Here is a 16,629-nt window from a genome sequence, read left to right as displayed (position 1 = left end):
ATCGTTTAATGGTGCTCAATGTATAAATGTTTAGACCAGCTCCTCCATCTATCAAGACTCGCTTTATTCGATGTTTGTGTATGAAGGCTTCAATATGTAATGGTGCATTATGTGGCTGACTTACGGAGGCGTCATCAGCTTCTGTGAATGTGAGGGAATGTGGAATGGAAAGGTATCCCACCATGGCTTGAAACTGGTCCACGTTCAGATCAGTAGGAACGGCGGTGTCTCTCAAGATTTTGTCCAAAATAGCTTTATGAGCGGGGGATATGCGTAAGAGTTCAAGTATGGAGATGAGTGCGGGTGTCTTCCCGAACTGTTCTACAAGGTCATACTCAGGTTTGGTTGATGAAGAAGCGGTGTTTTTAGTTGAAGCACCTGGCAAAGTAATTTTACCTCAATGGGTTGTAACATGACACTCAGAGGTAGGTTCGGAAGAAGATCCAACACCTCTTAGGACAATCTTGGGTCGCTGAGGAGGATTCTCAGGGTTTTTGTTCTTGATGGTAATAGTAGAGATATGATTGTCCATCGAGATATGATTGATAGTTGAATCATAGTTGTAAGGTGCTCTAGTATAGTTGGCTTGATCATCTGTGACTTTAGCTTTTCCATTGTCGTGCTTTGGGAATGGTTCCTTAAACATCTCATGTTCTTGATTGGATGAGTGTCCCTCAATCTCAATGTCACCTCTATCAATGAGATCTTGTACGATGTTCTTCAGTCAATGACAATTTCCCGTCTTATGACCCTTTCTCTTATGAAATTCACAATACTCATCATCATTCCACCAATTCGGCTTAACCTTTGGTTCATATGGAGGAAAATCTGGAACTGTGATTACCTTGTTTGCCACAAGCTTCTTGAAAACTGACTCAAGTGGTTCTCCCAATGGGGTGTACTTCCTTCATGATCTGGAAGTTGTTTGAGTATTCACTTGATTGTTTGTAGAACTTGATCCTAGAAAGATGAATTTGGGTCGAACTGTGTTGGCATCAACAACACCATCATTGACTGTGTTCTTGTTTTTATTCCAAAATCTTGGCTTGTCTTTCCCTTTAAAGTCATCTTTGTTTTCCTTGAATATCTTGATGACTCCTTGTTCAATTAGGACCTTTTCTATCGCTAAGCCCTTTTCAATGATGTCCTTGAAGGTGGACAAACAAGCTTTCCTTAAGTCATAGCCAATGTCTTTGTTAACATTTTGTGTGAACATCTCTACCATTTGTTTTTGTGGAATTTCACAAGAGCATCTGCTAGCTATATTTCTCCATCTTTGCAAAAATGATGCAAAGGACTCTCCTTCTTTTTGCTTAGTGTTGCACAAAGTAGTGACTGATATGTCTGTCTCTATATTGTAGGAGAAATGTTGAATAAATGCTTCTGCTAGGTCACCCCATGACTTAATACCAGGTGGAAGTTGGGAGAACCATTCCATAGCTTGATCACCTAAGCTTTGTGGGAATAATCTCATCAAATATGTCTCTTCTGCTGCTACCTCAATGCAAGCTGTGAAAAATTGTCTTATGTGTGCCTTAGGATCCCCTTTAACTCTATACTTATCAAATTTAGGCGTCACAAAGTGTGTAGGAAAAGGAGGCATTGGAATGCTCTTGTCAAATGGATAAGGACATATGTCTCTCATTGTGTATGTTGGCTTCGGTGTATTTATGTCCTCCATTTTCTTTTGTAAGTCCCTGATTTGTTGCTCCAAATTGCTCTTAGGTGGAGATCGACTTCTTGGACCATATCCTATGTTTGAGGTACCCATTGGAGGAGGTGCATGTTGCATATATGGATGATATTGATCATACACATGTTCATATGGAGGAGGTCTGTAATGATGTTGCATATATGGACCACTTGGTATAGATTCATGTTGAGGAACACCATATCTATTTTGTGCATGTATACCATATTCTACAGGCATGTCATGTTCCATTGTGTTGCCCCCAAATTTGACATGAGGTTTCCTTGTGTCCAAATTTTGAGCATGCCTTGGAATATCCCATTGCTTTGGTGGTTGATCCTTAGCATTGATATGTGATTGAGCATATTTTTCTCCATAAGACTTCCATAATGGTCTGCGAAGGTGAGTATCATATGTTTGACCATGTGTATGTGGGACCTCTGGTTTTTGAAGCAAAGTTGATGGTGATTCAGGTACCATATGTGGTCCTCTATTTCCTCCATTATTAGGTCTCCTTTGATCCATGTTGGAGTGAGTTTGTTGCAAAGGTCGATTTTCCATTATTTGAGACATGTCAAAATCATGAGGTATCTTGGCGCCACTTTGTGCCATCATGTGTAAGAAGTATTGTCTATCTCTCCTCATTATTTCCTCAACCAATCGATTGAAATGGGGATCCATAATGGATTCTTCCACATCTGCTGAATGTATTGAAAAGCTGTCCATATTGTCATTTTGTGTAGCATTGTTGTTTATAGTGTCCATGTTCTCAACATTTGGAATGTTTCTATAGACATCCATGTCCGGCAATGTAGTGTGATCAGTATTGAAAAATAAATCATTGTCATACTCATAAGAACTCATGTTTGCGGACTCTTGAGCCTCTTTAGTTTCTCTCCTAGATTTTGAAGATGGGTTTCAACCATGAACTAGGTATTGACCAAGATGTGTAAGACTAGATGAAAGATGGAAAGAGTATGGAAGACCAAGAGTTGAATGGAATGTAAATGAATCTGAAGTGTACTTGCAATGTCCAAAGTGTAAGACCAAGTATGTATGTAGTAGAGTAGGTGTGACTTCCAAAGAGAGGATAGTTTCTCTTGATGAGGTAAGCTGACCTTGACTCTAAGTAAGACCAAATGAGACCCAAAGGTAAGAAACCTTGATGAGGGACCACTTAGCAAAGTGTTGTTGTATGTAGTGTGTTGACAAAGTATGATGAGGACAAGCAAGTGACCTTTTGACTCAAGTTTAGACAAGTATGAATGTAATGAGATGTGAAGCAATGATGGACCATGTGAGACCCAAAGACAGGTTGAATGCTAGATGGAACCTAGAGAAACAACCTAGGAAGCTCAAGTATTTCCGAAACTGATTTCTTTTGTTTGCTGGACTGTGAAATTTTCTTGCAATTTTTTGAACACAGACGCGCTATATACTGCACAGACGCAGTTATCTGACGCAGACGTGTTTCTATTCAACACAGACGTTGTTATAAACACAAACGCTATTCTTCCCTTCACAGACGCATTTATATGACCCAGACGTGGTTAAAACAGACACAGACGCGTTTCTGTAAAATTTGTGCAATTTTTCCAATATGTGAAGTTGTGACCAAATCTGACTGTTTGACTGTTTTTCGTGACAAGAGGACACAATGTTGATGAGGACTCAATGTTTGCAAGTGTTTAGACTTCAAAATGACTCCAAGAAAGTGTGTTGTTTGATGTAAAATTGTTTTGCATACACTTGAAGACACAAAAGACACAATGTTTTACTGTTTGGTCCTTGAATGTTTGAATGTTTAAAATAAGTCAAGCACAATTCTTATGGCTGGCCAAGACAATAGTTGTTGATCCCACATGGGGTTTTACCCCCAAGGCTACGCTATTCAAAGCGGATACTTAGATGCTTGACCTCACTGGCTCCACCCTCGGCACTCACTTCTCGGGTCAGCCAAGCATCAGTCCCCATGAAAACTCCCCATGGCGAACTTTGTATCTCTACTAAGAACTGTATGTGTGTGGGTCGCTACCAGAGGTCCGACCTCCTGCCCCAACAACTAGAAGGATTTGGGCCTCTAAAACAAAATGGTGCTAGTAAGGGCATCCGCTCGTGTGGCCATACATGCGGCACTTTCAGCTTTGTAAATACAGAAGGCTCCCAGCCGGTAGGGGTTGCGCCCTACAAATGATCAAATAAATTTGATCAAATAGGTTTATGGTGAGACATAGTGTCGGTATGAACTAATCAGCACACGTTATTCATAGTTTTCACCATGAATACATTTGATTATAGTGGTTCGGATGAGGTGGGTTTTCCTCGCTACCACTTGGGTCGTTCTCTTCTCACTAGTAGTCCTAATGACCACACGGGAAGACAGGCCCTCTAAAGATTAAACAAAAAGAGCCTATTGCTCAAGACACAAAAGACAATGATTCAGTTTTAGTGCACCAATGGAAGTGTTTGCTATTCTATGAAAACAAAGTACACAACAAAAATTAAAAACCCTAGCCAAGGACCTGCAACAAAAGTTGTTAGTAGTTTGGGTTGTTTGACATAATCACCCCTTCCTGCAAACACACAAGTTAGGTACATTTTAAGAACCCAAAAGGCTTTGTGACATAGGGGCCTTCAACAAAACATTTTGCTTCCAAGACAAGCTGCACCAATTTAGTTAGCTAGATCTGAAAGTGTTAGTCCAAAAATAAACTAGATCTGAAACCCTAAGTACTAAATCCGAAAAATTGAATCAATGAAAACTTCAAAATTTCGAAGCAATAAAAACACAGATGCTGTTACCCTCAACACAGACGTGTCTGGAGAACACAGACGCGATTCTGTGATGCACAGACGCACCTAAAAATCACAGACGCCCCTTTACGACACAGACGCGGGTATAAATAACGCAGACGCGTTTCTGAAACACAGACGCTCCTTTCTGAAACCATGCAAAATAAAATTTGTCAAAAACACAGACGGGATTCCAGATCCCGCAAACGCGCCAGAAAATCAAAGACGCGTTCCGAAAGTTACAGACGCGAAAAAAAAACTAAAATGCTGTCGAAAAATGTCTGATCTGCAACTTCAAAATGCAAAATCTGCAACAAGGAGGTTAGATGCAAAGGGACAAGAGTCCCACTGGGCGTGCCAAAATGTATATGGTGAAAATGGATAACAATAATAACAATATTGAAAGGCTAAATGAATTCAACCACCAAACCCTAGCCTAACAATCAACAAAGATCCACCATAACATATGAAGATTACCTAAGACAATGTAAATCAAATGAAATCATAAAGATTATACCATTACATGTCCAATAGGGTTTTGATCTCCATTCTTCCTATCTCCATTGATCTTGCTTGATATATTTGCTCTCAAATTTTATATGCACAAGAGCTCAACAAAGAACGGAATTTGGTTGCAAGTAGGATCGTAGTGTAGTCAAAAAAAGTCATTAGAATGCTTGATTAGGGTTTGATAATGAAGGAAGCATCTCCTTAAATAGAAGACACAATATGAAATGGAGGGATAAGATTGAGAGGTGTAAAAGGAGGTCGGCTATGATTAGAGGGTAGGTAAAAGAAATAATAAAATAATGAAATGGGTAGGTAGTGTAGGAATTAAGAGATGAATGACATGTGTCATGTGTAGAAAAAGATAATGAATTAATTAAATAAATAAAGATTTATTTAATTAATAGAAGAAGTGGGATAATTAAATAAATAAGAATATTTATTTAATTTAGGAAAAGGATAATTTAAATAAATAAATGTATTTATTTAAATGAGAAATAAGGCTAGAAGAGGATAAATGAATTAATTAAATAAATAAGGATTTATTTAATTAATAGAAGAATTAGGCTTAGATAATTAAATAAATAAAATATTTATTTAATTAGACATGACAATTTTGAGTGTCTACACCTATAAATCCCTTGCCCAATCTAAAGCACTATAATCATTGTGATGCAAGTGGAAAGAAAGAAGGTAAATTGTTGGTCTAATGTTGTTTTAACTTATAATGAGATGATATTAAAATTTGTTGGACAATGGAGAAGAGAAATTGATGTCAGATGGAATTCCCATACAACACCTAGGCCCTATCAATCCAATCTAATTATTTTAACTTAATGGTAATCAAGTTTTCAGTCTTCTATTAATACCTCTATATTTAGTGAAGAATGAAGTATAGTTCTAATTAATATTAATCACATACCACCACAAAACATATTAATTTTAATTTATAATTAGAGATAGTACAATTCCAAAAATCACTATAATTACATGTAATAGAAGAAGATAACCATGCTAGTGTCTCTATATAAGAAAGTAAAGCATATTTTGACAAACTAGTTTTTAGCTTTTCACATTATATACATTTAAACATGAGCATATATACAAGAACTATTTAAAACACTAACTCAACTAATTTAGCCTACAAATATGCAACATTGATATCAAGACAAAAGTATGACAAAACATAATGAAATACCCTCACCAAAGTCTCCTTAATGTACTAAACACATAGTAGTTATGTCCAATGATAGAAGTTTCAAAAGCCAAGTGGAATTTTGAATTATATAGATTTTAGGGACCTGAATAAACCTTGTTCAAAGGATGACTAAATTCACCACCTAATTTATCATCAATATCGTTAATATCATGATAGATCATGAGATGTACTTTCTCATGGCTGAGTTTTTTTGGGTACAACCAAATTTGAATTACCATGTCTGAAAATTAGAATAAGATAGCATTCACCAAACCATGGGGAACCTTCTATTAGTAGGGAATTTTCATTTTGGGATAGAAAATGTATGAGCCAATGCACCATGATGGTTATATTCCACAACATGCTATATGATATCATGGAAGAGTATGTAGATGATATTTTAGGAAAGTAAAAATGAGAAAAAGGAACTTGTACATCCTTGAGAAATCCTTGATCACATAAGAGAATATAAGGTACACTTAAATTCCAATAAATATGGTATTAACATCAATTAGAAAATATTATTAGATTCATTTATTATCATGTGAAATTGAAGTAGACCATGGAAAATTCATAGCCATCATAAATTACTCTCCCTTAAGCATTTAAAACATACTTGTAGTCTCTAGAGCAAATTCCAGGCATTAAGAAGATGGACAATATTAAGACTTTCTAAGGTACAACTAATAGGTCCATAGTATTAAGATATGTGGTCTTTTAATGTCTTGATGTAGTAGCAAAAAATTGGACCTAATAAACTATTAATCACTTTTGGTTGTCTTTATTTAGTGTTTGTGTCTTATTTCAATAGCTCTTATATTCTCCCATCCTACCCACAATTAGGTTCACCTCTAGGGTACAATTTAGATCTATTTTTAATTGTTTATCTTATATATCCTACCTTATTAATTCTTTCATTGGTTGTTACATTCTTTTTATTGATACATTCATATTCAGTTCTAGATACACTACTTGATTTTTTATGCAGCATGCACTCACCCTTTTCTACTTCATTTACACACCCTTTATCATCAGTTATCATAGTCTATATGCCTTAGAATCTATACATGCATATGTTATAGATCTTGAATGTTCCTACTATTTATTACATATGATTATTACATCCTAAGGATTTTATTATCTTGCTACTTGAATAATGGAGGTTTTACCTCTATTGATGTATATTTTTCACATGCATGTGATAATATATTCCTCATAGAGATTGTAATTTCTTATCATTATATCTTAGATACACTTAATTCACTTGTTCTTCCCTTGATTATTGTTGTGGATGTGCATGCACAGGGTGACCTATTACCTTTGAACACGTCTCCTTCCTATGTTGATGACACTTTCTCTATAACCTCTCATGATGCATCTAGATATTTTCCTTCATTTGATGTTCCTATACATATTCAACCCATCACTTATAAATCTCAAATATTGTGAAGTTTGTTTCTTTTAAGATATTTTATGGACTTTGTAGACCTAATATGGATTGTTTCCTAACAAGTTCATGAAATTATGATTTAGAATTATACACTTGTAAGGATCATGAGAGAACTTGATGGAGCTTTATGAGTGCGTCTCAATGAAAGTTTTTGTCACATTTATTCCTCAGAGCTACAACATTTTGAGTGTCACAAAGTAGCTTGATGGAGTTCCACTTGATTCAATATTTTTTTCTTCAAAGAAAGATCTTTCAAGAATCTGCATTTATTATATATAATTGTAGACACATAAAAATTTTCATTAAAATGTCCTCTTAAATCAATCTCATTTTTTTTTTCCATTAATCAAGTGGATCCATTATTTAATAATCTTATTTTCCATTATAGTCATCCATAATATAATATTCTATCATTCATCCATTTAATAACAAATATTCCATTTTATTTATTTTAAATAAAACCATTTTCCAAATCTCTTTCATATCTATTTCATCCCTTATTTATCTTATTTCACCTCTATCAATTGCATTCACTTAATACATGTGGGATAAACACTCTTCATTTATGCCCTAATCTATTATCCCACATTTGTCTTAAAACTTGGATTCCACTCTAAGGACATCCATAAATAACTTGCTCCTCTTCATTTATAAGCTTGACAAAACTCTCTATCATTTGCATGTTTGCATTTTAAAATCCTTTTTCTTGCATTCTAGTTCATCATCTCTTTGATTTTAATAGCTTTGATTTCTTTGCTTCACAAAATATCCTTTCATCATAGCTTTTTGAGCAAATTCTTTTACTGAGAGCATCTAGAATTCAAGCATGAAGTCTTGATTGATAGGAGTCCATTAGAGTTAAAATTCTTGTAGATTTGCATGTTTGGTTTGTTTTATTGTTGCATGTGTTTGTGCTTGTAGGTACTCTATTGAGGATGTTGGAATAAATCTGGATCTTAATTCAATGAGATCTGAGACATTTCCCTCATTCTACAATAATCAACATCTTTTGTTATGTTAGCCATAAAGTCAGTTCCTTGGCATAGTAAAATTTGTGATTTCAGAGGTATTTTCATAAGAATGGTGTAATAAGGGGTGGAATGCTAGCATAAATGTGTTGGATTATATTATTTTGTGTGGCTACGTAGTTAGCAATTTACTTCATAAATTGATAATTGTTTCTTCACTGTATAAACTCACCTTAATACATTGAATAATATATACAAAGAATTTTATATTTCGACAAGGAAGAAAATATGTAATTGATTGAACTAACAATGCAATATAATTGTTGTTCTAACATTACACCCTATTACATTAATTTTGTAAATGTACTATTGAGACCTCAGTTCCTAACTTTTGAAGTGATACTCCTTAAGACTAACATTTGACACACCAAAACATATTGATTATTTAAAACAAATATATTCATTCTGGAGAAGATCTTTCTTTGAAGAAAAAAAATCTTCAACTAGGGAGAACTTCACCAAGGTAGCTTGTAGCCCTTGAAAGGGTGTATCTTCAAGATTAATTTTTGAATTCTTGGACCACCATTTGGGTATGTGAAGGATCATGAGGGGCCAAACTAGGTCCTTAAGTGGCAATGAAAATTAAAAAAAGTAGAGTTAGACAACTCGACATGAAAATTTGAAAAGGTTATCACCATAATTTTAAAAATATGTAAAATAAATTAATTTGTAGCAAAGTGAATGTAGTTTCTAAGCTACTAGTTGTTTTCTAAAAAAATTAAATCCATTTGGTGAAAAATTAAAATTTTAATGCAATAGTACTAAAATGTTTAGCAAAAAGATAAAAAGCAGGTGTATGTCTAACCAACTTCTTTTTGTTTGTTTTTAGACTGCAGGAATTGGGTATAGCAACCCCTAATAAACTATAGTGCGTCAGGTAAACTTTTTAACACGACCCGTCCTCTGGTACCACATGGTATGTCTAACCAACCTAAGTACAAACAAAATATAATATTTTTATGCCACTATAAATATAAGTAGAGGACACATGCCCATATGTGACACATAGTTTTAAATAATTTTTTAATAAGTAAATAATTAGTTATGAATTTTTAATCAGAACTTTTTAAAAATAAAAAAACTTGTATGTTAGACCACCATAACTTGGTCAAAAGTTTATGAAATTCATTTTTTTAATCCTATAGTATGTGAAGCATAGAATGTGATGCATCTTTTAGATTTGAAAAATGTGAAACTGTCTAAGAATTATAGATGTTTTTCAATTAGATTATCAATTGGGACTTTAGTCCAAATGTATGTTAAAAATTAATAATTATTATTTATTATATTAATAAATAAGGACAAATTTATATTCGTGGAAAGATGATATTTTCTTAAAAAACTCTTTTTGTTTCATCAATTTTGGGTCAATAAAAATTGTCGGTCACATGGGTGAAGTCTGTGGTGCAGGAGCACCTAATGGTTGTCATGCCTCCATGAGGCTTGTTGAAGTTATTTTTATGTTTCATGTCATGTTTTGGTATAATAAGGTCCTATGGACTATTTTTAATGATTTTAAATTCACTTGAGTGGTCATGTTGGCTAATAAGCCTATATGAGCAAATGTTGCTATGTTTTTGTCAAATGTTGTTAAAGCATCATCTAGGGTGATCGTTGATGTAATAAGGATTATTTAGCCTATTTAGGAGTGTTTAGGTTGAATTTCATTCATTTGGGGTCATTTGACCAAGTTTGGATTATGTTGAAGGAATCTTGCAAAAGTTATTTTGCAACTCTGCAAGTTTAATGCAAAAAAAGATGTAAGAGTGTAACCCAATGGTCACCCATTTGAAAATTGGTTGGGGACCATTGGAAAATATTTGATCATGTTTAAAAGACTCCCTTTTTGTTGAGTCGAGGTTGTTGTAAAACTGGGGAAGCAATCAAAACAAATAAAATCTAATTTTCTATCATTTTCCACTGTTTTCACGCCTTTCTCAGAACTATATTGTTTCGTACGTGATCATTATGTATTGAGACCTACATGGTATCAAAGAGGGTTGAGACTAGTTTATTCTGGCTTCTATTTTATAAAATTCTATTGAGAAATAAGGGAGATATCTATATTTTCTAAAAATGGGTTTGAAACCCTCCTAAAAATGCAGTTAATTCTCCATTCCATCACGGAAATATTTCTAAAACTTGGTGGAATAGAATTTATTATATGTATTTTCAATGTTCCAAGTGGTTAGAGGGTGGAAGATCATGTCTGGTGCAAGTTTGAAGTGAATTTAGCCTGGCATCTCTATGTGACAGGCTTGTAAAGAGGCGTAAATTAAAGGTATGAGTGAACCTGTTGCGAACCTAAGAGTTTGGGTGCTAAATTTTTTTTGATTTGTTGGTTTGGTGATGTATGAAACCTTTTGGATCCATTTTTTGAAGATTTGTGTGCACTTGAGAGGTACTTGCTTTGGAAAAGAGGGTTGATTAGAGCCTTAGTGTGGAGATAGAAACCATCTTTTGATAGACATGCTCCAAAACAACCCATAGTCAGTTTGAGATTTGATTTAGGGCTCTGAAAAGGGTATTTGTTTCTAGTTTTAGATTTTGGATAAGGGGGATAAATAGGGAGTTCTTTTCACCAGTCCTGAAAAGGAGGGCTACTAGGAGTTTGGGTGGTTGTGAAGTGGGCATCATCCTACATGTTAGAGACCCTTGCCGATGCATGAAATGTGTTTGTTTGGATGATTTAAGATGTTTGGTAAGCCTATCCTTGAGGTCCTAAGATATTTGAAAGCCTACACCAAATTGAATCCATTTGTTTATGTCTAAGAGACCTAGTGGGAAAGATAGGTTGGGAGAAAGATCTCCCTACAAGATTTTCTACCTTGGTAATTTGAAACATGTTTATAGAATATCCTAAGAATCCTCTCGCCTCTGCATCAAAGCGGTATCAGAGAAAAGGTTCTGATTGGGTAGAAGAAAGTTGAAAGTGTGAAGAGAAGCGGGTTGAACTTGTGAATAGAAGATGTCACCAACAGTTGGATCAATAGTTACTAGGGAGTTGAAAGCCCCAATGGAGGAGTTAGAAGCATTAAAAGCCAAAGAGAAAAGGAGCACGGGGAGTGAAGAAGAAAGTGACTTTGAAGAAGAAGAAGAAGAAGAAGAAGAAGAAGAGGGTTAAAGTGGGAACCCTCCTGAAAGACCTCAAGAAGAGAAGATGTCTCTTGAATAGAGAAGGTTTATTAATGCTTTGAAGACTATGAGAGGAGAGACATATGATGTGAAGATGGACCTACCAATGTATGGGGGAAAGATGGATGTTGAAGAGGTGCTAGTGTGGGACAATTACTTTGAATACAAGGAGGTGGCAGAAGACAAGAAAGTCAAGTTCGTTGAAACCAAGTTGAAGGGATCTACTTTGACCTGGTGGAATTGCATCCAAGTAGAGAGGGTGAAGAATAACAAATCAATGATAAACTCATGGGATTAGATGGTGTCCAAGTTGAATGAACAATTCTTACTTGCGAACTATGAAATACAAGTGTTTAGGAAGTTATAGAATTTGAAGAAAAGGGATTTGGATGTTGCAACCTATACTGAGGAGTTTCATAGGCTTAGTATCAGGTCTGTTCATGTGGAGAATGAGAGGGAAAAGGTGGCTAGGAACTTGAATGGCCTAAGATTTAACATCTAAGATGAGATAAGAACAATCACTCCTAGGACGGTTGAGGAGTGCTTCCAAATGACATGTAGGGTAGAGGAGAGGATAAAAAGAAGGCAAGAAAGAAAAGGAAGAGGGAGAGGTAGCACTAGTAGAGGAAGAGGAACAAAACAATGCTTTGCAGACCAATAAGAGACAAACAAAAGAAAGGACCAAGGTGTAGATTCAAGAGGTGGTTTTAGAGGCACTCGAGGAAGATTTGGTGGAGGTAGATATTCAAATACATTTTCAGGAAGATGCTACAATTGTAATGAGTTTGGTCATCCAACATTCAAGTGCCTTGAAAAACAAGGTTCTACTTCAAGTGGAGGTGAAAGGAGAAGTGAAAAGAGAGTGCAATTGGTGCAAGAGATGAAGATTAAAGTGTCAACTCTCCTAGCCATCTTGCTGCTTTAGAAGTGGGAGAGTCATTAATGGTGAGATGACAAATCCTAAAGGCATCCAAGGGGAAGGAGATGACCCAAAGAAGAGCATTGTTCAAGACCACCTGCAAATGTAAAGGCAAGGTATGTAAGGTTGTTATAGAATCAGGAAGTACTGATAATATAGTGTCTAATAAGATGGTTGACAAATTAAATTTAGAAATAATACCTCATGGAATACCATATAAAGTGTCTTGGTTGAATGATGATCAGTCCATTTTGGTGAATGAACAAGATTAGTTGAGTTTCAGATTGGTGGGTATAAGGACAAGGTACTTTGTGATGTTTTACCAATGGATTGTTTCTATTTACTCCTTGGAAGACCATGGCAATTTGATAGGCAAACATTATATGATGGAAGGGCTAACACTTATACTATTGATAAGGATCGACATTATTTTATACTAACACCATTGTAGGGAGATGACAAGGAGAAGTCCAAGGTAGAAAAAGTCATCATGTTTGACAAAAAGGAGTTTGTGAAGATTGAGGAAGACAAAAAGGAAGAGTGTGCAACCACTTGAAGGCTTGAGGATTTGAAGGGTGATGCAATGTGGAATTAAAGAGCTGATAAGTTGGTGTCCAAGTTTGAAACAGAGGAGGTAAAGGATAAATTCCTTGTGAAGACTCAAAATGAGTTAGGGGTAAAAGCACAATGTTGTGTCACACTTTTATAAAGGCACCGACCAACAGAACTAAAACTATTTAATTTTGACCACAGAAAAAAGACATTTCTAAATTGAATTTTGAAATGATGTAAATTGGCTGGAAATGTATAAATATTGATGAAATTTATTTATGTTATTTTTTTAATTTTTTAGAAAACAATTGATATTTTTTTTATAATTTCAAAGATAGATTTTTTATGCTGAAAATTAGTGGTTTTAGTCGGCGCCACACAAGAAAATGAAAATGGACTTATTTTTTTCTGATTTTTTTTTCCAAGTAGAGAATATATATCCAGTGTTAAATAAAAAAAATTTAAAATTTTGATTTATATTTTTCTCATTATAATATTTTGAAGTCCAACATAGCTAAATTTGACAGTTTTTTACCGGGGCCACCTCTTGAGTAGTAAATTTATCATTAACCCCCCAAAAAAATACCCTTTTTGAGAAGATTCTCTCATCTAGTGAAAAAATATTTTTTTAATTTTATTCAATATTTATTTTTTAATTTTGAATCAACCTCTTTTTTTACTTTAAAAAGCTACTCACAATGTTTAATTAATAAAAAATATTCAAATTATCAAAATAGTTAAAAAGTTATATGATCAGATTTGTGACTTCCAGATCTGCAAAAGGGTATTTTTTGTTTTTTGAAAAAAAAATTCAAATTGATGAAAAATTAGCCAAAAGTTGAATTTGGCAAAAATTTACAAAAGTGGCCTTTTTGGTGCCGCATGGCAGGCCACATAGGATAGTTCAGCCAGAACTACCCTCAGTTTCAACATTTAAAAAAAAATTGATTTTTTTTTATGGTGGCTTTTCAACTAAGGGAGTTTGGCCGAATTGAGTCGGCCAAACTCCTAGTGCCATTTCGATGCCACAGAAGGACCATGTGGCACCACACAACCGAGGAGTAGTCCAGCTGAACTAAGTTTGGCCAAACTCAGTTTGGCTGGACTACCCTCCGTTGACCCAAAGTGTAGTACCCCTACTCGTTTGAACTCATTGGACTCATATTTTATTGGTTGTTTTCAGTGGATACATTACCATGATTTGTTATTCAGACTTATATGACATTATTTCATGCTTTATCTGGATATGAGATGCATAATTTATTTTCAGTATATCAGTACTTGTGATTTATGGCATTTTATGGATTATTGCTATGTACTGACACTTTACTTTATCTATGCAATGTGGAATTATATGTTGTGTGTGTGAGTGTATTGGATGCAAGGGGATGATTTTACTTCACTCAATTCGGTGAGACAAGGAACGGCGTGATTCTCCTTCATCAGTGTGTATGCTGTGTTTTCTGTATTGTATATATGCATGTGTGGTTTGGTGATGCAGGATATTGCCTGGGTACAAGTACCGGGTAGGTACGGGGTATCATCTCCACCTAGCTTCACAGGTTTGAGCATGCCTTATATTTTCCAATGGAAGTGGAGGAGATAGTAGTTGACCCTATTTTATTCAGTTACACTCGTGTGAGTGTCATCAGTTGGTTGTCCTATCAGTTTGTTCGACTTTCGTATTTTGTTGTTTGATCTTTTATGAGCATTTGCTTGAGGTTTGCTCAGTTCATGTGTTTAGTGAATCTATGATTTAATGTCCTTCATGTAGAAGTAGGTGAATTATCGAAACTATATTCAATGTTTGGTTTTCAAAATTATACTATAGTTATATGTATTTTATTTGTATATTCAGACTCGATCATATACATATATATACATGTAGGTAATTATGATTCATGTTTATTTATATTGATTATGCTTAATATGATTATTTATAAGTTGGATTTTACGACCTAACGTACTATATATCGAATGGTTATTGTCTTTCGTACTAAAAGAAATGCATCTTTATTAAGGATCATTTTGTTTACAATAATACAAATTTTATATAAATATTAGTTAGATAACTTTGAATTCGATCGTATATATATTATATATATATATACAATTATCGTCAAATTTGTTTACGTCAGGAATTTTATTTATATCTACGTAATCATTTGAGATTAAAATAAATATATATACATATTATATATATGTATATGAATCGACCATATACAAGTATATACATATGTAATTATGATATATAAAAACATATTTTTTAAATTATAAATATTGTTTTAATGAAAAGCCAAAATATATATTTACATATATATTTAATTATAGAAAATGGTTATTAAAGAATTTGTTAACAAGATTAATGTTTAAATATATATATATATATATATATATATATATATATATATTAATGAAAATTCATTAACTATATATTAAAAATATAATTAAAATTAAAATTAAAATAAAACCAAATTATAAATGGAAGTGGCGGGTTAAAGTTTAAAGTTATTAAAACAATAACTAGGGTGGCCGATAGTAATATCAACCACCCCCCTTAATTAAAGGGAGGGGTTGGTATTACCACCGACTACCCCTCTCCCTTTAAATAAAACCATACTTCACATAGGCCAAATGCGGTGGGAGGTAAACTTAAGGTAAGGGAAACACCATTTAAATAAGCCGCACCACGTTGCAGTGAACACCGATCAATTTGCAGCCATGTCTAATAAGATATGTGGTGGTAGGGATTAATGTAGGGGTAGGAGTTAATGTAGGGATTAACATGGAAAGTAACATGGTTCACCAACCCACGTAAACCCACCCATATCCACCATGATCAACATGTATAAGATAGTTATTTAGCTTGCATGTTTTAAGGAAGTCATTTTTAGTTAAGTCGACTTAGTATTGGAGTCAAAAGCCACATGTATCATCAATAATTATGAATTTAACAACTTTACTGGTGTGGTGTCATGAAATAGATAATAAATAATTTGCATGGTGAACACATAGGTGTTCAAATATGATAAGGACTGTTATGATGCAATTAGATCTTGAGTGGTGTCACTTAGAATCAATCCACCTCTAGTAGAGATAGCCCAAAAGTAGGAAAGAGGGTAGACGAATACACTATATATAAACCATTGAGTTGGAAGAGAAGAGAGAGGAGATGCAACTAAGGTATAGAGAATGAAATAGGAGGATAGCAAGTTAGAGGATAGATTGGTTTGAGATTGGCAAGCAAGGCATAGTGCTATTTGGCGAAAGATTGTCAGAAGTCTCACAAATCAGATTCAAGCTTGCAAAGAGGTCAGAGTTTCTTTTGATTTTGGTTATTATTTAAGGAAGTGTGAA

The sequence above is a fragment of the Cryptomeria japonica genome, chromosome 8 (assembly GCF_030272615.1).
Source record: "Cryptomeria japonica chromosome 8, Sugi_1.0, whole genome shotgun sequence".
NCBI classification, from domain to species: domain Eukaryota; kingdom Viridiplantae; phylum Streptophyta; class Pinopsida; order Cupressales; family Cupressaceae; genus Cryptomeria; species Cryptomeria japonica.
This window is presented reverse-complemented; position numbering follows the sequence as displayed.